Below are 22,920 nucleotides of genomic sequence, written 5' to 3' on the forward strand. Positions count from 1 at the left end.
CGCGACCAAATAAAATATTAATTAAAATATTGGTAGCTGGACCGAATATTACATAATTAATTAGAATGTTGATGGCTGGATCAACATAAAATTATTAGTGTTTAGACTTGCTCAGAATTACGATTCGCAGAGCATTCAGTTCGAAACCCTAATTTTGATCGATTGATGATCAATTGATGATTCACTGAAAATTAATCACTGAGTGAGGAAGGGACCGACTACATGGGATGATGGTCGACCATGTAGCGCCTTAGTGCTCGAGCGAGCATGCACCAAGGTATTTTGTTGACCAGTTGGTGAAATGATGATTAAATGCTGGTTTAATCATCGATTGAAAATAGTGCTCGTCGGAGCATTAGGAAATAAATCCTAATTATGGAGATATGAGGGACTGATCAAGAGGGCATGAAACCGGTCCTTGGTGGTCGTGGGACCAGTTAGTGATCGTTTGATGAAATTCCAAGTTGGTTGGAAAGAGTTTGAACCCAATATGAACTGTTGAAAGCTAATTAGGTCAAGATTATGAATATATGTGGGATCGGCTTCTTGCAAGCCAAAGGCCCGACCCTGGTCGGTCAGGGTGGCATGCCCGTGTCATCATAGTGTCCGCATCTCAGTCCTGAGGGCTTTGGTATTTTCTGATATGTGTTTGAGCAAGATTTTGAATTTTCAGAAGAGTTTGGTCTTGACTGAAATTCTCGATTTTCATCGAATGAGCAAGTAGAACTTTGCTCGTGCGATGAATATTTTTGAGAGTATTAAAATAATGATATTTTAATACATGTGACCACTTGGCCCTTTGGCTTTTCATCGTTTGAGCAATATTTGAGAAAATATGGAAAACTAGGGTTGTTGCTCAAACGGAGAAGTTTCATGAGATGAAGATAATAATAATAATAATTAAAAAAAAGGAATCGTAAGGTGTGGGACCGGCCACGGCTAGGGCATGCCCGGCCGGCTAGTAGGCCCGGTCCCGTGATAACTTTTCTTATTTTAAATTTGGAACTCTATTATTGGGGCTTCAACCCAATAGGATTTTGGGGGATTAATATGATATGTGTAGTCAAGATGTGGATAGAGGGACCTAAGGTATAGGAAAAAGTCAAAAATACCCTTATCTAAATTTCACTATTCATAAAAAAAAATCTAAATCTATAATCTTCTCCTTCTCCTTCTACTTCTCTTCTTATTGACGAATCATGATGATCATGATTTCATTATGACGAAGATGAAGATCATAAAAAAGAAATTATTATCTTCTCCTCATCCTTCTTTTCTCATTCATGAATCATGATGAAGGTGATGATCATAATTTCATCATGATGAGGATGATGATCATAAAGAAAACCCAAAACTATTACCTTCTCCTTCTCCTTCATAGATCATGATAAAGATGATGATCATCATAAAAAGAAAAAACTAAGAAAACCCACCATTTATTTTTGCTTTTGAATGGTTTAAAAATTTGATTCGATGAATTTCGGATTAAAAAAACAGTTTATGAAGGAGTTTACGGTTGGGAGTTCTTAGATTCTCAATCGTGAATCAAAATTACGGATTGTTTTCCTCGCCGAAAAAAATTATGGCTAGTTAGAAAAAAAACAGAGGCCTACTTTCGGCCAAGTTTCCTAGACGAAACTACATTGGTTTTCCCAACTGAAATTGTTTTTCTGATTTTTTTTGGTTTCCAGAACCAGTTACCGCTGGGTTTTCCATCCGTAAGCGATGTTACGGCTGGAAAAACCTAGCCGTAACTGGTTCTGAAAACAAACAAAAAATCAGAAAAACAATTCCAGCTAGGGAGTTCTTTATTTCCCCATCGTGAATAACAAATACGGCTTGGAAACCATCACTTCCCAACCGTTTTTGCATTCTACGGTTGGGTCGATAAATTATTCCAGCCGTAACAAATCAAAAAACCCATAATTTTTTCCTAATTTTTTACGGATTTGAATCTACCAAATTGTTATTGGGAGTTTAGTATAACGTTTTCTTGAGTATTTTGATGAAGTGTTTGATCATTTTTTCTTCAAAATTTTTCAAAAAAAGTTCATCAAAATCATCCTTCTCCATCAAAATCAAGGAAGAAAACAAAACAAATATTTTTTGATTTTCAATAGATTAATCATTAGATTAGTCTAACCCAATCACTAATAATAATTAGGTTAGTTAAATATCATAATTAACACTAATTCACATAAGAGTAAATTAGACATTAGGAAATATAATATGATAGGGAATAACTTCATTTCCTATTTCGTGACCTTGTGAAGCCCCAAAATTCCCACCCCTTTTGCAGCCCCAATGATAGGTTCTAAATTTGTCCTCCGAGTTTATCTCGCCAGTCAATTGGTGCCCCAGCCACTTTACCAAAAATCAACTTTCTATAGCAAAGCATTTTTAACATAAACAAATATGACAAATTAAATGTAAGCATTTTTTACATTATACAAATATAACAAATTACATATGAGTGGGCCTTCAAGTGAATTGTGTGCTGGAAACATTGTCTGAATGACCATGCATGGATCATGTGAAGCGGAAATCATTCATTTTCGACGTTGGATAGAATATCGCGAACAAAACGGATAACACATGAACATGACTAATAAATAGAGGTGAATTTTAGTATGCTATGGATATTCACTTGCTTTCACTATTCTTGAGATGTCCGCTTGCTTTTATTGTTCTTGAGATGTCGGAGAGAATTGAATCAGTCTTCACTGTAAGGGGGAAGCAAACAAAATAGATAGCACATGAGCATGAACGTAATCCATAATAAATATAGGTAAATTTCAGCGTTGCCGTGGGTATTCGTTTGCTTTCACTATTCTTGAGATGTTGGAGAATTGAATCAATCTTCCCTCGATATTGAATTACATTCGCTCCAGGTATTCGTTCATTGGTTTCATCAAGTTCTATGATGGAACAAGGATTTTGCAACGCCAATTACAAATAATATTGCTTGCCAAAAATTGTAAATTAGGAATTTGGAATTCCTAAATGATGTCTCTATAATAATGGGAATATTTGTATATGTAAGTGGTATCGTTATTCATTATTATACTCCCTATCTGTTTATTCTTTGCGTTGTAATACTGTTTCGGTATTCGTAAGATTTGTAGTTATGGTTTTTAAGATACATTGTTGCAGTATATGATCATGTCTTGCGTTTATGTGTGTATACGATTATGCACTAACTGCCCGTGTACCATTATAACATATTCCTAGTCTAGTAATTAGATTATGCACTAACTGCCCGTGTACCATTATAACAAATTCCTAGTCCAGTAAGTAGCTGTAAATAAAAATCCTAGTTAGGCCTTGGCTCAAGTTTTCCATTCCACACAGTCTTTAAAGTTTTCCCTTTGAGAAATAATTTTATTTTTTGTGAACTCGCATTATTGAAGCTCTTTAGGCTAGAGTTCTCAAATCCCAAATATTTTCCTAGTTCGTGGTGAGGGTAGGCTTAGTGGCCTAGTGGCATCCGTCATAACAATATTAAAAGATATGGAATCTATAGGAGCTCTGATACGATTACATACAAAGCCAATGTATATAGCGGATTTTGAAGGCAAAGTTCCGTTTAAGGAGGATGGGACGATAAGACCATGTCAACATTGTCGAGCCGGTATGTCGCTTAAGCATATTTGGCCTACGTGACCAATTATATGGGGCAAGCCTCTCAAAATTATGGAAGCCATCTTGGATAGTCATTGAGGAACATCACAAAAAGAGATTTACATGGATGTTTTTAGTATTTAATTAATTAATTTATTATGAGTTTTTAATTGGGAAAATTAGGTATTTTATTTTTACAATTTGTTATAGGAATATTTTTTTTCTTTTCCAAGTAATATAGCCTCTAAATAGACCTTATCAGTTTATTAATAATAACAAGAAAAATATTAAGCAATTTGCTACCCTTTGGTTTATTGGTTCTTCGAATCATGGCTTTTTGAGCTTGAATCTACTGGCTGTTGGTAAGAAACAAATCATTTCTTATCAAGCTCGCAGTTATTCGGAAACAAACTATTGGGTTCCAGGGGAACTCTAAGGATTCGTAAGCTTGTCAATGCTATTAGACCGGTCAAGAGACGATTTAGCCGCTATTGACTCGATTAACACGAATATGAATTTTAATTAGTGAAAATTAATCCAACTATAGTCTAGATATGAATCTAGTACCATTGGATATTGATGTGATTTTCAATTGAGTTGTAGTAAAAAGTTCGTCTAAGACTTGTGAAAGCAGATTTTTTAGACTTAAATTTTATAAAAGAAAATAATAAACTCAAATAAAAAGTATTGTGAGAATTATGGAGAGACTGGGGCTAGGATTCCACCATTGGTCGATATTAGTGATTTAATAAAACAATAATTACGCAACTCAACATTCAATTTGATTCTAATAATATTGCCTAGACATGTAGACTTTTAAAAAAATAGATGTTAATCCAAGCATAGAATATCAAAACTCTAAAGAAAGCATATTCTATCAAGAGAAAATACACCTACCTAATCAAAATCATATAATCCAATTTTAGTTCAATGCAAAAATCATAATAGAATTGCTATAATTAATTTAAAATAAAGATATATCACTTTTACCGAAACAACAGCTTCCTCCATTGCCCCAAAGATTGGGTTTAGCTCATCATCATGTTGGAAATACGCTCAAAAGTTGATTTCATTGCTCAAAGTGTTTACAAAGATGAAAATGTGAGAAAAATGATTAAAACCGGGTTTGTAACAGTTATAATTGTTACAAACCGAGCTGTTACAAAGAACGATAGAAATGAACTGCCACTGTCACTATTTATTTACGACTGCCTAGGAGGTGTCGTTGTTGTTGTAGAAAAATAAGGCTGTCTTCTGAAGTCCAATGTTCTTCGTGTTCTTCAATGGCAGCAACAACAGCAGGTTTCTCTGCAACTTCAATTTTTCGACTCTGTGATGTTCTAAACTATCCCAAACTCTCCATCCCCCTTCTCTGAAACACCAGCACCCTTTATATAGCCAGTAGCACCAAGAAATCTCGCTATAATTCAGGATAATTCTCTCTTAACTCGGCCTGGATGAAAAATATTTTGGGAATATTTTCTTCCCTAATTTAGCTTCTCACGTTGTTTCCCCACGCCAAATTGCTCTCAACGCATCCAGTGATTGTCCAGAAGTGTTCTAACATGCAGCAGCCACGCGAAAATATCTTGGTCACTCAATCAGGACTCGGAATGGAAAACCAACCCGTGATGCTCTGATTTCATATCTTGGGTTATCTAGCCAAATTTGATCGAAACAAACACCCATACCAGCTTTGTTATGACAAATCACATCTACCCATGAAGTTTCAGTGATTGAATCAGACAAAAACTCCTCCAAAATCCGATCGAAAAATCTCCCAGGTGACTGCACAAACTTCCCGCCAAAACTGAAATTTCAAATGAAGAGGAAGGGTGCCCCTTATCAGAGTGCTTGGGTGCCGATAGTAATTAGTGTACCCCGTATCAAATGAGGTACCCCTTATCCAAAATTGGGAGTCCGAATAGCACGTGTCCTCCGGGTGCCAAAATCAACTTTTCGAGCCGAATTTTCCAAAAATGTTTATTTCCCAAAAGTGCCTACAAACACATAAAATTCCAAAATTAGTACAAAATCGAGTGCTAACAATATATAGTATTGAGATCAAATTAGACACAAAAATGTGTCTATCAAATACCACCAAACTTATTATTTGCTAGTCCTCGAGCAAATCAAATCTAGAAAATAAAAACCAAACTCACTAGGTGACCCTAGTGACCGAATTATAGTCTCGGGAGGGTTTACCAGAGGTGTACCCACAAAACCTTTACTCCAGACCCTAGATATCTACGCAGAACCGTGGAAGGCACTAAAGAATCTCCTTGGTTGACATACTCTCATTGACTACAGGAGGAAGTACCCTGATGCGAAATTCCAATTGTTGTACACGAGTTTGCACTCAAGCATACTAAAATTCATATATAAGTCACAGAGCTCTACTCAGATAGTTTTTGTACATCATAACCGGAGTCAACCAATTACATGGAAAGATTAAGAATATGGATAAAGAGAAAAAATAGATGGTTTAAAGTGAACAGTGTTTCCCATATCTGTTTGAAGGCCTCTGCCAAGATGAACCTATCCTAATGGACTGAGATACCGGTCTGACTAATATCAACACAACTGGCATATACAATGGGACTAGTGGTCGATAAACCTAACTCTAGGTCAACACAACTGGCATATACAAGGGCACCGGTGGTCGACTTTATTGAATTTATTCTGGTTGGTCTGGTTTCAATTTTTTTTTTTTGTATCTCAGTCACTCTATTTCACCCTAGCAATGGTAACAACTTGAACCGTGTGCCCCACCAAATCACTTAAAAAAATAAAAACAGAAGATTATGATTCAACGAGATATGGCGAAACTACCGTGTTTTTTTTAATTCTAACACCTGAGCTCTGTGCTTTTATGAATAGACTCTTTAGAAGTTTCCATCTAATCAGATTGGTTCCTCAACTCCTACAACCAAGATGTTCCCATCCATTTAGATTGGTTAGTGCCAACCTTAATAAGAATAAATTTCTAGGATTTGGAGTTTATTTAATCCAAAAAGACGCATGCCAGAAGTTGGGATATTTGAATTGTTGCAAGTAAAAATGCATTTTAGAATCATGAGTTTTAGTTTCAGACAAAAAGAAGATATCAGGATTATATTTGTTGGTACAAAAGTGAAGGTAATCTCAAGTGGAGGGATTTTCAAAACCATGACAATTCCAAGAGAGTAGTTTCATGATATAAAAGGATCCAAAACAAATTAAAACAATAATTATAGTAAAGAGAATTAAAACCAAAGTGTAAATGAAAGAAAGACTAAAATAGATAGAGCAAACCTGTTGGTCAGCATCAGTGGGATTTCGATTAAATCGAGACCTTTCATCAATGTCTAAAGCAGATGGCTCAAAATTAACATTAGCTTGTGCTTCCCAGTAACGGTTTCCATCAGGATGATGAATTATTGAAGCCTGAGCAGTTGCATTAGCATGGTGACTAGTAGAATCATGGTTAAAAGTCGTAGCTTGTTCTGATCATCCTCTGAGAGAACAACAATATTCATATTTCTACTTCTTTTGCGATGAATGAAAGTATGACATCCAACTGCAGAATTAGAACTTGCTGAAACTAAAGCATTATGAGAATGAGGCATAGCTCTTTATGCTGGTGCAATTGAAGAATCAGATTGCGAATCTGTAGCAGTGAAGTATGAGATATGCATTCTATCTAAATGACCCGGTTGAGAGGTAGTAGGTTCTTGTAAGAAAGATCTACTCTGATGTCCATGCTGCATGTACATATTATCCAATTCTCGAGGGTTTCTTTCAGAAAAAATAACAGGTTCCAACGCATGACCAAAATTTCTAACAGTTCATTTCATATTAAACCTTCTGGTCTTTCGATCTCCACAAATTCTAGTATCATGAGATGGAACTTTATACTCGTCACACAGCTTATACGGTTGTTTTTCAAAGAATAATCCAACCCATCTTGCAACTCCCGCAGCATTGGAAGCATGAATACATTTTATCATAGGTGTAGTAACTCTAAGCATAACTAGAGCCCTAAATTTGTTGGAAGTAGTGGGATGGGTACCATCAGGTTCAACAACAATTGTTTCTCCAACAATATTACCAAAAAGACGAAGGATATGTAAATTCAGGGAGAAGATATTTGAAATCTAGAAAAAACGAGGATGTATCAAAAATTCACTGGTATGGGTAAGAGGGATGCCAGTCTCTAAGTACAACAAGATAACCATCAAAATTTCAAGCTCCACCAAATAAGATAGCATCCTTACCCTATGTTGTACAAAATCTAATAGCAGAGATATTTGGTTCAAGAGATATCACCATAAGCTGCCACTGATTATCCCTTTTGAGGTGTGGCCATTTAAATTTAGCATCCCTTTCTGCATTTTGCCACAACATGATGACTGGAGCATAAAGTTTACCAGCTAAACATATTTTCCAATCTTTAATACCTTGAGAGAGAGTTGTAGTAGGGTGAGTTACAACTCTTGCCTTTTCAGGATGATCTGTTAAATCAATACCTTCCATATGCTGTGAGATGTTGTTAATATAAACAGACATTGTGAGAAGATGAAAACAAAGCCATAGATATAGAGAAAGAAAAGGTAACTAAATAGTTGAGGCTGAGAAAGTATTTAAAGAAAAATTAGAGCATGTGGGTGTAAGTATGATATTGAAAGGTCGATGATAATTGTTAAACAATATTGAAAAACAAAAAGGTGAGTAATACAAGAGATGAACGAGAGGTGTTTCAATTGAAGGTATTGTGTTATACCTAAAATGAAAGTTTGCAGGACCATTCAGGAAGAACCATGTAGCAATTGAGGAAAGAATGTGATTAATATGATAATAAAGATGAACCACTGCAAATAGGATAAGCCAACAAACCTGTAACCAATGGAGTTTGAGCCAACTGAAGACGATAGACATTGATGTAACCGCTGATGCCGAAAACCAAGCTTTTTTAAAGTTGCATAACTCTGGATAAGACATCAAAGAAAAAAGAAAATAAACTATAAAAAAACACAAGAAATCAGAAACACTAGAGAGATAAGAACGAAACCCCAAAATTGTAAGATTCAACTACATTAAAAGAAAGGAAAGATCAGAAATAAACAAAAAACCACAAAAGGATAAGGATGAAGAAATTAGGGTTATGATTGATGAAAATAGGTGAAAATTGAAGTGAAAACAACAACAAGATCAATAAAAAAGAATAGGGTTAATGACCTAATGAATGATTAATGCAAAGGATGAAGGAGAAATTGATAAGGGTTAGGGTTGCCTTAGGTTGACTTTCCGATTGACTTTCGCAGGATAAGGTCAATACCGCGAATATTTTTCTTATAGACTTGTTGGTAGTCAAGTAAGAACGAACTCAGTCCAAGCAATGAAGTCCGGGGGCAGCTTACATTTTGAACTCTAGACAAAACAGGGATGTATCAAATATTCATTGGTATGGGTAAGAGGGATGCATGTCTCTAAGTACAACAAGATAACCATCAAAATTCCAAGCTCCACCAAATAAGATAGCATCCTTATCCTATGTTGTACAAAATCTAATAGCAAAGATATTTAGTTCAAGAGATATCACCATAAACTGCCACTGATTATCCCTTTTGAGGTGTGGCCATATAAATTTAGCATCCCTTTTTGTATTTTGCCACAATATGATGCCTGGAGCATAAAGTTTACCAGCTAAACACATTTTTCAATCTTTAATACCTTGAGAGAGAGTTGTAGTAGGGTGAGTTACAACCCTTGCCTTTTCAGGATGATTTGTTAAATCAATACCTTCCATATGCTGTGAGATGTTGTTAATATAATCAGACATTGTGAGAAGATGAAAACAAAGCCATAGATATAGAGGAAGAAAAGGTATCTGAATAGTTGAGGCTGAGAAAGTATTTAAAGAAAAATTAGGCAGGTGGGTGTAAGTATGATGTTGAAAGGTCAATGATAATTGATAAACAATATTGAAAAAAAAGGTGAGTAATATAAGATATGAACAGGTGGTGTTTCAATTGAAGGTATTGTGTTATACCTGAAATGAAAGTTTGCAGGACCATTCAGGAAGAACCATGTAGCAATTGAGGATAGAATGTGATTATATGATAATAAAGATGCACCACTGCAAATAGGATACGCCAACAGACCTGTAACCAATGGAATTTGAGCCAACTGAAGATGATAGACATTGATGTAACCACTAATTCCAACAAACATGCTTTAAAGTTGCATAACTCTGGATAAGATATAAAAAAAAACATAAAACAAACTATAAACAAAACACAAGGAATCAGAAACAAACACTAAAGAGATAAGAAGGAAACCCCAAAATTGTAAGATTCGACTACATTAAAAGAAAGGAAAGATCAGAAATAAACAAAAAACAATAAAAGGATAAGGATGAAGAAATTAGGGTTATGATTGATGAAAACAGGTGAAAATTGAAGTGAAAACAATAACAGGATCAATAAAAAAGAATAGGGTTAATGATCTAATGAATGATTAATGCAAAGGATGAAGGAGAAATTGATAAGGGTTAGGGTTGCCTTAGATTGACTTTCCGAATGACTTTCGCAAGATAAAGTCAAGACGGCGAATATTTTTCTTATAGACTTGTTGGTAGTCAAATAAGAGCGAACTCAGTCCAAGCAATGAAGTCCGGGACAGGCAGCTTACTTTTTGGAATTGGTAAAATAAATAATTAACAGTAATTCACTTGAGCACTAAAAAGAGAATAAAACAGAGATCGGCGATTATAATATGGAATCTGGTGGTAATTAGTTTTGATCATCAAAAGTTAAAAGCAGGAGAGAAAATTATTTTTTAATTAACTAATTAATTAATTAATAGTTAAGAACCGCCAATGATCAAGTAACTAAGATATTCAATTGATTTAAAAATCATTGGACCATTGGGGTGCACAATGATCCCTAAATTTAAATTTCCTCTCAAAATCTGAATAGAACTTCAATTACAGTATTTATCTTCGATAATTTCTGGTGGACCGTCTAAAAAACTATCCCAAAATCGTATCCTAGGTGGAAGTTACATGTCGATGGCGTGACGATCACTAGAAGATAAAACGGGTCTGGTTTTCTGCCGTCCTGAAAAAGTTGTCTGTTAATAAAAATATTTTATTTTTGAAAGTTTTTTCGCCGTTGGATTGAGATCGAGGTTTAGAGGTTCTATGTTGGTGAAACCTATTATAAAGGCCCGAAGCTTTTGGTTTTGAGGGCTCCTATAGATTCAAGTGCCCCGAATAGAGCTGTCAATTTATAACCCGGCTTGCGGGTTGACCCTAACCCGGCTTGGCTTGTTGTCTAAACGGGCCGGGTTAGGGTTGACATATACAACCCTACTAGAAAACAAACCGGGCTATGGCCAATCCGCGGGTTACCCGTCAACCCGTCAAAATTAATAAATATATCCCTCAATCCCACCAACTCTTTAAAATTCATGATTTGCAAACATATATTAGAATTAGTTAATTTTAAATCAATAAATAAAGCTAATTTTGGATCTACCCAAACAAATATAACAATTTTTAGATTTTAAATAATCAATCAATAAATTAAATTACAACTTAGATTCATCAATCACATATTTATTCAGGATGTCCTAAATTGATAAAAAGACTAGCATAATTTAAACAGTGAGTTAGTCTTACTCACATTAATTTAAACTTATAAAATGATAAAAAAAAAAAGTAAAATGCTTAGTTGATGTTAGGGTTCTCTGCCTAAGAAAACTAAAGCGCCGTAACCGGCTATATCGTTGATTAAGTGGCAATAAAAACGTCCACTTTACAACTCAGTGGTGGGACTTCTAGTTAAACACCAAATTGACCTAGGTTCGACCTTTACTAAATGAATAATCCTAAACAATCCTAAATTATAAATTTAATTTTTAAATTGATAACATTAACAAGCCAACCCGCCAACCCGTCAGGGTTGACCCGTCTAGGGCTAGGGTTGGGGTTTTGAGTTTGTTCGTGAATAGTACTAGGGCTAGGGTTGAACCTAACCCTAGTACGTGTTGGCAAGCTAGGGACGGGTTGACCCTAGCTTGGCCCGTTTGACATCTCTAGCCCCGAATATGAAGAAGGGAATATTTCACCCATAATAAAAAAGAAGAAGATATTCTTAAATAATTAATCTAAAGCCAAAAACTAAATCTAAACCTAATCTTCTTCTTCTTCCTTTTTTTTTTTCTTCAACCACGATTCTCCACAAGTAATTACTTCATTGATTCTCTGCAAGTAATTACTTCAATTAGGTAAGAATCGAAAACCCACCCTTTTTTGTTGCTTTTGATCGCATAAATAGGTTAGATTTGATCGAATTAAGAATTTTGAAATAGTTTCAGAATTACTGACGGTTGGGAAGTATTGGTTTTCCAAACCGTAAAACATTTATACGGTTGGGAAAAATATGAACTCCCAACTGTATTTTAACCTAATTTTTTTTTTACGGTTGGGAGTTTCAATAGTGGTAGTTACGGTTGAGAAAATATAAACTCCCAAGCATATTTTAACCTATATTTTTTTTACGGTTGGGAGTTTCAACAATATATGGTAGTTACGGTTGAGAAAATATAAACTCCCAAGCATATTTTAACCTGGGTTTTTTTACGGTTGGGAGTCCCAATCGTATATGGTAGTTACGGTTGGGAAAATTGAAGACTCCCAACCGTATGTTAAATTAAAAAAAATAAAAAAAAGAATTTGATTTTGATTTTCAAACCCTAAATATAAATTAGTCTAACTTAATTACAATCATACTTAATTTAGTTAATCTAATTATTAGCACTAACTAATGGAAGATGTTACCATTAACAAAATTAATAGGTCAAGGGATTTTGTTGATTACTATTTCATGACTCTCTATTTTGTCATACTGTGAGCCCCTCACAACCCTAGTTAGTAAGTTCGCGAATGATTCGCGAATCATTCGCGAATTTTTCCGTATCACGAATTTTACCGTCTTATTCGCGTACGTTTGCAACTCCGAACCCAAGTCGCGTATTATGTGGCATTCCCGGATTATTCGCGAATCGTTCACGAATTTTACGTATCCCGAATGATGCGTCTGCTTAATTCGCCATAAATTCTTTAGCTTTTACTTTTCAAAGACTCCATTTTTTGGGCTTTACTGCCTCCCGAGCATACACGACCGAATATTAGACGTGTTGTAATTTTTATGAAACAAAAACGACTGAACAAATTTGAAGGTGAAGGTGAGAGAGATCTCAAACTCACTAACCAAGCATCTAAATCACCATACGACGTCCTCTTGGATAACCAATGTTGTATATATTATTAATATCATCATATTGAGTTTATTTTTTCCTTAAATAACTCACACATGCATAAAAATTGGTCTATGACCTTATAAATACAAATTATTTGTCATATATAGGTACCGAATTTTCAGAGCCGAACTCACATTTACAAATCGAATTATACACGTACGTATGCCGTTCCGAATTAATGACGAATCACGTCCCGTTGACCGAATTTTGAACCAAATTTGGATTTTACAAAACCGTATAATACTCGTACGTTTGCCGTTCCGTACGTTTGCCGAATCCCCGAATTGCTAACTAGGCTCACAACCAAAGTTTTGGAGCCCGTTTCATGTCGTCAACCTTTTTCTCTTTCACACTCTCTCCGACGATCAGTGTGGTTCTTCCTCCGACCAGAGAAGAACAAGAGATAAAAGACTGAACTTGTTTTCTCATGGATCTTCGATTAAACCCAAGAAAGGCTCTTTTTGATTGCATTACCAGTGGGTAAATATATCGATGCTGCATTTTGTACTACAAATTGAAAGAACATTTGTTATCAGTATCTGTTAATGCAAAAAATCTTATTGCCCTTCGAGAATTTGCTAAGAAGTACTAGCTTCCATATGATTATATGGTAATACCAATTAATGATGGTAACAGGAAAGACAAACTGTTAGATAAAGCATTTTTCTTCTGCCAAGGAAATGTATGTTTTAAATCATTCATGTACGGCCTTCTAAACATCAGTGATCAGTATAGTTGAATGCATTTTGATGACTGATTTCGAAGTTCACATCATCATGTCTAAACTCTTTCACTATATCTTGCTTTGAGATTTAAGAATTAAGACTTCAAATTTCTCTGCAAAAAATATGAAAAATAAAGATTTCTATAAAAAAGGAAAGAACCAATAAATCAAGAACAAATAAAGATTCCTTGTTTCAACAGACTCAACGGACATCTCCTGTTTTCTTCTCCGGTGGGATGAAGAACTGACTGTTAGAAAGAGAAAGATGTTTTTGGGAAGATGAAAAAAATTGAGGAAAAATTATCTATATCCTATTCCTTCCCAGCCGAGAAGATTCAAAACTACTGACTGATTTTTTTTGAGCAGTTTTTTTAGGGCGGTCCGTCTACAATTGCCGAGAAATTATTGAGTTCAAGCAATAATTTCAATTCTACTTTGAGTTGGTGAAGTGGAGGAGAACAGAGAAATATATAGTAACTCCTAGATTTGGTGGCCAAAGAGAATCTGACAGATGAACATCCTAGTTACCGGAGGCCCCCCGAAGTAAGGGAGTTTTTTTTATGGCCACATTATTTTTTTTGTAAATTGTAGAGTAACGAAGGTTGTACAATTTGATAAAAAAAGATTGGAAATAGTTACTGCTAAAATAGAAAATGCAATTCCTTTTTAGTCTGATTATTATAATTTCTTGTGTATCCTATTTTTTTAAGGGTATAGTTGACAAGCAAGCTAGAATACAACATATTCAAAAATCCATACCTTGGAATTTTATAAATTTTATCTTGTTGGAAAATTCTAAAAAGATTTACATAATAAGTACAAGCAACATTATCTAATTTAGATATTTTACAAAAAACTCGGAGGCGTTTATCCTTTTAAGTAGAATTTTCAAAAATTGAGTACATGGCCATTATGCAAACCATCACAAAGGATGCATAACACATTATGCAGCCATATTTTGGCATATGCATCAACTATTTTTGAGTTGCAATTAATAAAACGATATATATGCCTAAAAATAGCATTCCAACAAAAAAAGAAAGTGCATAACGAATTATGGACCCACCAAAAAGAATACATAACAGTTTATACAGTCGTATTTTGGTTCATGCATCCACTAATTTGGTTATGCAACCACTAAAACATTGTATATGCCTAAAAAAAAATATTCCAACAAGAAAAGGAAGTATAACCCGTTATGCAATGAGTGGTATTTCGATTTTCTTCGGTCAACCCTCCCCATCGTAGTAGCGGTGTTTTGTTTTTCTTCGGTCAACCCTTCCAACGTGGCAGCGGTGTTCTGGTACTAGTTTGATTTGTTTTTTATATTTACTTGAGTTGGTAATTACTTGGTCACTAAAAGTGAGAAGGAAGATTAATTAATAAAAAATTATTAGTTTTAAGAGGCACCTAATTTTGGTGGTGTCACTCTGACTAGAAATTTAACATGTAACCTTTACTCAAGACAAAATAATTACAAGAAAGGCTAGTTCGTGAAAGAAGGCCCAGAGGCCCCTAAAAACTCTCACTGGCTATTTGAAGAATCGTTTTTTGGGCGGTAAAAAACGGTTCTATTTGAAGCGAAAATAAATTTTGTGAGGCCGGAATAAAACCTGGTATACCATCAATAAACTGCACGTCATCTTCGGTTAACAAACATGCTCGCTTGGCTTAGTGATCTGCAGCAAAATTAACTTTCCTATAACTGTGAGCACAACAAATAAGCTCATAAAAAGGTGCAAGCAAGCTTTCGTTTCCGCCTTAAGTCCCATGCTAACAAACCATTTTTCAAGGCTAGGCGAATTTGATCTCACACAAATACTCTCCACATTCCATGTTCGAGCCATTTCAAGGCCATAAATCACCGCACTAATATCAGCAATGAAATTAGTTTTCCAACCCAAACCAACACATAATGTCCGTAAAACAGCACAAGTAGCATCTCTCACAACAATACCATCACCAGTTTGACCCGAGTTTCCCCTAGTTGCTCATCAAAACAAATCATAATCTCGCTAGGCATCAGCCGGAGGAGACCATAATATTTCCGCAGGCGTTGAAGTCTTGGCAACCTGATGCTTAGCTCTAAAATAATTCGATATGCGCAAGTCTTTCATAGAGTTAGACTTAGACATATATCCCTTCATACGGATAGGGTTATCTCGGATTACCTAGTATACTCTGCTTCTGAAACCAACACATATGCCATGTCGTTGTGCAAGTCAACGCCACGATGACGCCATCCCTACATGACACCAACATGATGTCACTTGTGGTGACGCCATCATGACGTGCACACAAGTCGCCGGCGGCTAGAGCTGAGCCATAAGAAAATATAGAAAGAGAATGAGAGTTGATTAGAGGTAAACTGGAGCACCTAAGGCCAGTTTCCCCTCAAATTTGCTTTTATCTTTTTTTGGACGCGTAAGTCAGTTCACTTTTTTTTCTTTGAGGTAAAAGGATAAAATTTTATTACAAAAAAAAAAAAAAACAAGATGAGAGCACCTAAGCGAGTATAAGGGAAGGTTTAAAACCAAATCTAAGCAAAGAAAGAGGCGAGATATTTCACTTACAGTGAAAATAAAACACAAAGCAGGAGGATAAAAAATCCTAACAAGAGTAAAAACAACAACCTAACCTAAGCAAATTGATAGACTAAGCATGACCCTTCTTCTTTTGAGATCTATGACCTCTCCTCAATTGTTGTTGAGATTCATTCTTACAGACTAAGCATGACCCTAACAAAGCCTAAGAAGACAAAGCGGGTCAAGAATTGGAAAGGCTTATCTCACAATCTGTAATGTCATATGAAGCCGGAGAAGAAAATATCGCATATCAATCAAATAAGGCGGCACCTGTCGGGGATCCCAAGCCAAACTTCACGACCTTAGAGCCAACTAGGGAGATAAATTTGGGAACCAAGGAGGAGCCGAAGATAGTGAAAATCGGGTCATTATTATCCGACGAAGAAACAAATCGATTGGTGGCCTTACTAAGGGAGCACGTGTATGCATTTGCCTGGAAAATGCACGATATGGGATGGGGGGAGGATCGACCCCAACATTTGTTATCATCACCTAAGAATTGACTCGATATTTAAACCAGTTCGACAGAATATGCGTGGGATTGTATCCGAGCTCCAAGCAGTAGTGGAGGTAGAACTGAAGAAATTACAATCCGGATCATACGAAAATCCCAATATCCCGTGTTGATCTCGAATATGGTGATAGTTCCTAAGAAGACAGGTGGGGTTCGGATCTGCATCAACTTCAGCGATCTAAACAAATCCTGTTCTAAGGATATCTTCCCACTCCCGAACATAGATCATCTTGTGGAATCAATTGTGGGGCATCGAGCGATAAAATTAATGGACGTATACTCGGGGTACAACCAAATCCCCCTGGCACCCGAAGATCAGGAGAATACCTCTTTCTTCATGCCTAGAAGATTGTATTGTTATACCAAGATTTCGTTAGGATTAAAGAACGCATGGGTTACATACCAAATACTTGTGGAAGAAATGTTTGAAGATAAAATTCACAACATGATCGAAGTACATGTGGGTGATATGCTGGTCAAGAGTAAGGTTGCAGCAGACCATGTCGAAGATCTTCGGGACATATTTCAAATAATGAGAAGATACAAAATAAAGGTAAACCCAGCTAAATGCACTTTTTGGATAACCTCGGGAAAATTTCTAGGGTATATCATCACGAGCCGAGGAATAGAAGCAGACCCCGACAAAGTCAAGGCTATTATGGAAATTCCGTCACCAGTGACTATTAAGGATGTACAAAAACTAAATGGATATCTAACATCTTTGGGCCGATTTATCTTTAGATCTTCGGATAAATGCAAAGATTTCTTTGGCACTTTACGAAAGGGGGATAAATTCAGATGGAGTGAAGAATGTGAGGAGGCATTTCATAGGATCAAGCAGCATCCCGCGAGCTTACCCGTGATACAAAGACCCGAACCCGAGGAGATACTAACACTGTATCTCGGAGCTATAACCTGTGCTATTAGTGCGGTCTTAGTCAAGACTGTGGGGCTAGAAGAAAAACTTGTGTACTTCATTAGCAAGACAATGAACCCGGCAAAGAAAAATTATACTAAAATATAAAAACTCATCCTTGCACTAGTATTTGCGACACAAAAATTGAGGACATACTTTCAAACGCATATTGGGGTGTTGACCAAATCTTTCATCGAGTCGGTACTTGAAAATTCTGCTAGATCGGGCCGAATATCCAAGTTGAACACCCAAATCAAACAGTTCAATATCTATTATGAAATGAGAATAGCAGTCAAAGTACAAGCGGTAGAGGATTTCCTTGCTGATTTTCCCCTAGGTGAGGAGGAAGAAGTAGATGATATCCCTGGACTAGAATAAGATAGGGATGACCCCTCCGACTTTATTGAAACTTGTAGCCCGACACAATGGGAATTGTTTACCGATGGATCAACCAACAAAGACGGATCGGTATTGGGGTTAGTCTTCACAACTCCAAAGGGAGCAACGATAGTTCACTCTTTCAGACTAGAATTTGAGGCGACCAATAACGTCACCGAATATGAAGTTGTGATACATGCTTTGCAATTAATAATATAATTGGGACTAGAAGAAGTAAGACTCACCAGCGACTCACAATTGGTCAAACGGCAGATACCGGGGGAATATCTGACCCATGATCCGATACTCCAGAAATATTTGAGGCTGGAAATTTTTTACATTGATCATATCCCCAACATCAAGTTCAGGCACATTTGTAGAACACAACCATCATGCCTATGCTCTAGCCTACATCGCGTCAATGACCACATACCCGACTATTGAAGATGTCCGGATCGGGAGAGTTTTGGAGCCGTCAATACTTGAAGAAGGAGATATGGAGGTACAAGTGGCTTCCATTGCGGCCGATAAATATGAAAAAGGATATTGGAGAAAACCTATCCATGAATTTCTGGAATCAGGATTGTTACCACAAGGGCGACTCCAGATCAATAAAATCAAAAGAAAAGCGACATGATATCAGCTTTGTGACGGTATATTGTATAAGAGATCATATTTTGGACCACTCTTAAGATGCTTGAGCAAGGATGATGGATATACGATTCTAAATGAGCTACATTATGGTGGGGTAGGTAATCATAGCTCGGGAAGAAGTTTATCGGCAAGATCCAAGACGATGGGATATTTTTGGCCTTAAATGAATGAAGACGCGAAACACATGGCTAAAATATGTGATGAATGTAAAAAGTTTGGCAAGAAGATACATGCTCCGTCAGTATGCCTAAATTCGGTAGTGAGTCCTTGGCCCTTTTTAAAATGGGGCATAGACATTGTGGGACCTTTGCATGTCGGATCGGGGCAGAGAAAATACTTGATAGTGGCAACCGACTAATTTACTAAATGGTTCGAAGCAACGACATTGAGACACATTCGGGATAAGGATGTATTCAGATTTATTTATGAGCACATTATATGTCGTTTCGGGATACCAACAACTATCATGTAGGACAATGGAAAACAGCTACAAGGAAAGAATATCGACTTGCTATTCAACACTTATCAAATCAGAAAAAGTAAAGCTACACCCATCTACCCCCAAAGTAATGGGCAGGCAGAAATTACGAACAAAACACTAAAATAAAACTTAAAAAAGAAGTTGGACGGAAAGCATGGGGAATGGTGTGAAGAACTACATAACGTCTTGTGGGATTATCGAACAACTCGAAGGGAAGCAACATGCCTTTCACCCTTTATGCTCACATATGAAACTGAGGCGATTCTTCCACAGAGGCGATGATACCAACAACAAGAACTGAGGCCTGGAGATAAAACATATCGGCAGACCTGATCCTAGACAAGCTCGACGACTTGGAGGATACAAGAGAAATGACCCTATATAAAATGGATAATTATCAAAGAATATTACAACGCGAATACAACAAGAAAGTTCGATTGAGGGAATGCTACCCGGGACAACTAGTTTTGAAGGAACTACCCAAATATGAACGAGATAAGGAGGGTGGAAAGTTGGCAGCCAGATGGGGTGGACCATACACTATCGTATCAAAAGTGGGAGAAGGAGCGTACAAGATACTGAAACCTGATGGGACTCCTGAGGAGCGACCGTGGAACGCGCGACACTTAAAGCTATACCACCCATGAGAGGTGAAAGCACAGGTATGATACGATGTCATTCAAACTCTATATCATCCATGAGAGGTGACCAATAGGAATGTCTTAAGCGACTAATGGTCATTCGAACTCGGGGCGATTGCAGTGTGCAAGTTCCGAGGTGACTTACACTCAAATGGTCGTTCGAACTCGGGGTGACAGAAGTGTGAAAGTGACGAGGAGACTTACACTAGTCGGGCTATTCGAACTCGGGGCAGTGGCAGTATGCAAGTGCCGAGGTAGTCTAAGGGTTCTGGTTGTTGGAAACCAGTAACAAAGGTTATCAAGACACGATTCCTTGATAATCGAGCATCTTGTGAACATTTATGAGGATCGCTCCCATCGCACCAGACTCACTTGATCATAGGTAGTTGGTTGATAACTGACCTAGGATAATCGAGACATAGAACTTAGGAATGGCCCGATACACTTCCAGTGGTTAGAAATACCAACAATTAGATACCTCTATAGGGACATGGAATTGGGCCCGATGACCCTCCCTGTTGAGTGTGTTCGACAGAAATGAAATTTATGCTAACATATGTTCAATATAACTGTAAGATGGTGAAACATGAAGGTTATGAATGACCAGATCTGACGATCATAGGCCACAATGTAAGAACAATGAGCAACTAAAATTAACAAATGAAGAAAACAATGAAATGCCAAAGCGATCATGCATAACAACTAAAGTTCATAATGTCAGAAATAACAAGCCCGACAAAGAGGGACCAGCTGGTGACGCAGCACCCCAAGAAAATTATAATTTCGAAATTTAAAAGTGTTCAAACGATCAAAAATTTACAGCCCGAGACATAGGGAAAAATAGTGGCGCAACACTACAAAAGGAGGAACTAGACTCCAGAAGGAGTCGTGCCCAAACCGACATTTTTTGTGGAAGCCCTGGACTTCCTTATAGCTATACACTCCTTCACACCCTCCATGATCTTGGCAGAAAGTTCCTCCTCATGGTTCTTCTTCATCTCCTCCAACTGACGACTCAGGTCGGAGGCAGTATCAGCAAGTTTGGACTGCAAGAGGGATTCACTTTACTTGAGCCGAGAAATCTCCTCCTCCATGCCCCTAACTTTACCTTGATCAGCTGCATGAAACAAAATGGGGCATGTTATAGCCCAATAAATGATAAAATGGAACAACAGGAAGAGTAAAGATAGGATAGAAGCATGCATAAAGATCTGAGAGTTCGAGTAAAACTAATGAAAAGACGAGGGTCCCAAAATATACCATAATCTTTAAAATATCCACCTATAAGTCCTCTTACCGGAAGTGATTGTCTATGGAAAAAGTCGAGACAATATGACAAATTGGTATTCACACTTTGTGTGATCGTTTATGGATACGAGATCGAGATAATACAACAATCAAAGTGTGATTACTTGATAATAGGTTCAGACTTAACCAAACTCTATAGGATCACTATCAAGTAACACGGAGTTAACGTTTCTGTAATTTACTTTAAAATTACAATAACTATAATTGTGGAAAGGAAAAGTAAATGACACAACAAGATTTTGTTAACGAGGAAACCGCAAATGCAGAAAAACCCTGGGACCTAGTCCAGAATTGAATAGTCTCAGATATACAAAATCTAAACCAACTTCGTACAGTTGAGACCAAGAAACCATCCCTAGTTCACTTAGTTTCTTCAGTATCCCCGCGCTTCCGACATTCAATGAGTGCACGCACTGGAACAATTCCTTTGGATCGTATTCCAAATAGTAAAGGAACAACAAATCTGTTTGGTAACAACTCTATTGATTTTTTAAGATAACGATATCTCAATTCATATGCAAAGGCTCTTCCGTTTAAACTAATAAAATCCTTTGCCTGCTTAGGTCAATCTATCCAACAACTACCGAAGTACCAGAGTGTAGATTTGCAATCAATCAATATAGAATCCAACAAGAAACTATAAAGCGATGCCGATCTCACGCAACTAATCAATCGAGTAAATCCGATTCTAGTTGGATCCCAGCCGATCAAGGTTTGTGCTACACAAAGATATGACAAACCAATAAGAAATCTTCTTCGTCTTCAAATCTTCTTTAATCTTCAATTAAACCTGCACAACACCACTTGAATCTCGTGTGATCAATCACACACAGAAAGGATTCTGTTAACAATGGATTATCATAAGATGTCTTTAGATCTACAAACAGTTTTAAATACCCCGTCGACACTTCGATCTAGTTTGAGTGAATCTTATATCAGAAGAGAAGATTCTCAAGAATAAACAAACTAGGTTCAATCAAAGTTCAAAAATCGTTAGTCAATCAAATCAAATCGAAAACTAATAACACTGCAATTGTCTAGTTCCCCACCAATGGTACTCGTAGAGCTTCTTGATCCCACAGAAGTCTTTATACGAGCGGTCGTAAGAGATTTTTCCTAATTATGGTACTTTCCTCTCAGGATAGACGGCTCCACCAGAAACAACAAGAAGATGAAGTTTGCCTGGTTCTTAGGATAATTTGCTAGAAATGCAAAATTGGGTAGTTATAGACCAAGGATGTTTGGACACCAAGGAATTTCCAAAACCAAATATTCTCAAGATATGCAATAAATGCCAAATCGGTTTTCATAATTCCTGGAAATGCTTTGTCCAATATTTCAGAAATCTCTCAATATAAAATCTCCAATTAGTAAATGCACATTACTAATTTTTATTCTCTAGAGATATGCATTTAATTTGTGGTAATTAAAGCATATAAAACTAACATCCTTAATAAAAAGATTCTTAATTTATTTCGGACCGGGATCTCCTTGAGAAATTAAGGAATATCTTTGAAAAATAAAAGATAAGAGTTAGTGATCGTGTTCAAAGTATGTTGACATCTTTTCTTTGTAAATCATCTTTCATATTTATAATCTTGGAATCGATTATACCACACTTCCAAACAAGTTTAGAATTGGTTCATCTGTATTCGAAGACAACTATGTGATTGATCAAATATCAAATCACAATCATGGGTTCAATTGGTTCTACCAGTCACATGGATCAGTTATACCTTCAATATGGAATACTTTTGATCGGTCACAGAAGTTACCAGGACCGGTTACATCA

Source organism: Papaver somniferum, chromosome 3 (assembly GCF_003573695.1).
Source record: "Papaver somniferum cultivar HN1 chromosome 3, ASM357369v1, whole genome shotgun sequence".
Taxonomy (NCBI): Eukaryota; Viridiplantae; Streptophyta; class Magnoliopsida; order Ranunculales; family Papaveraceae; genus Papaver; species Papaver somniferum.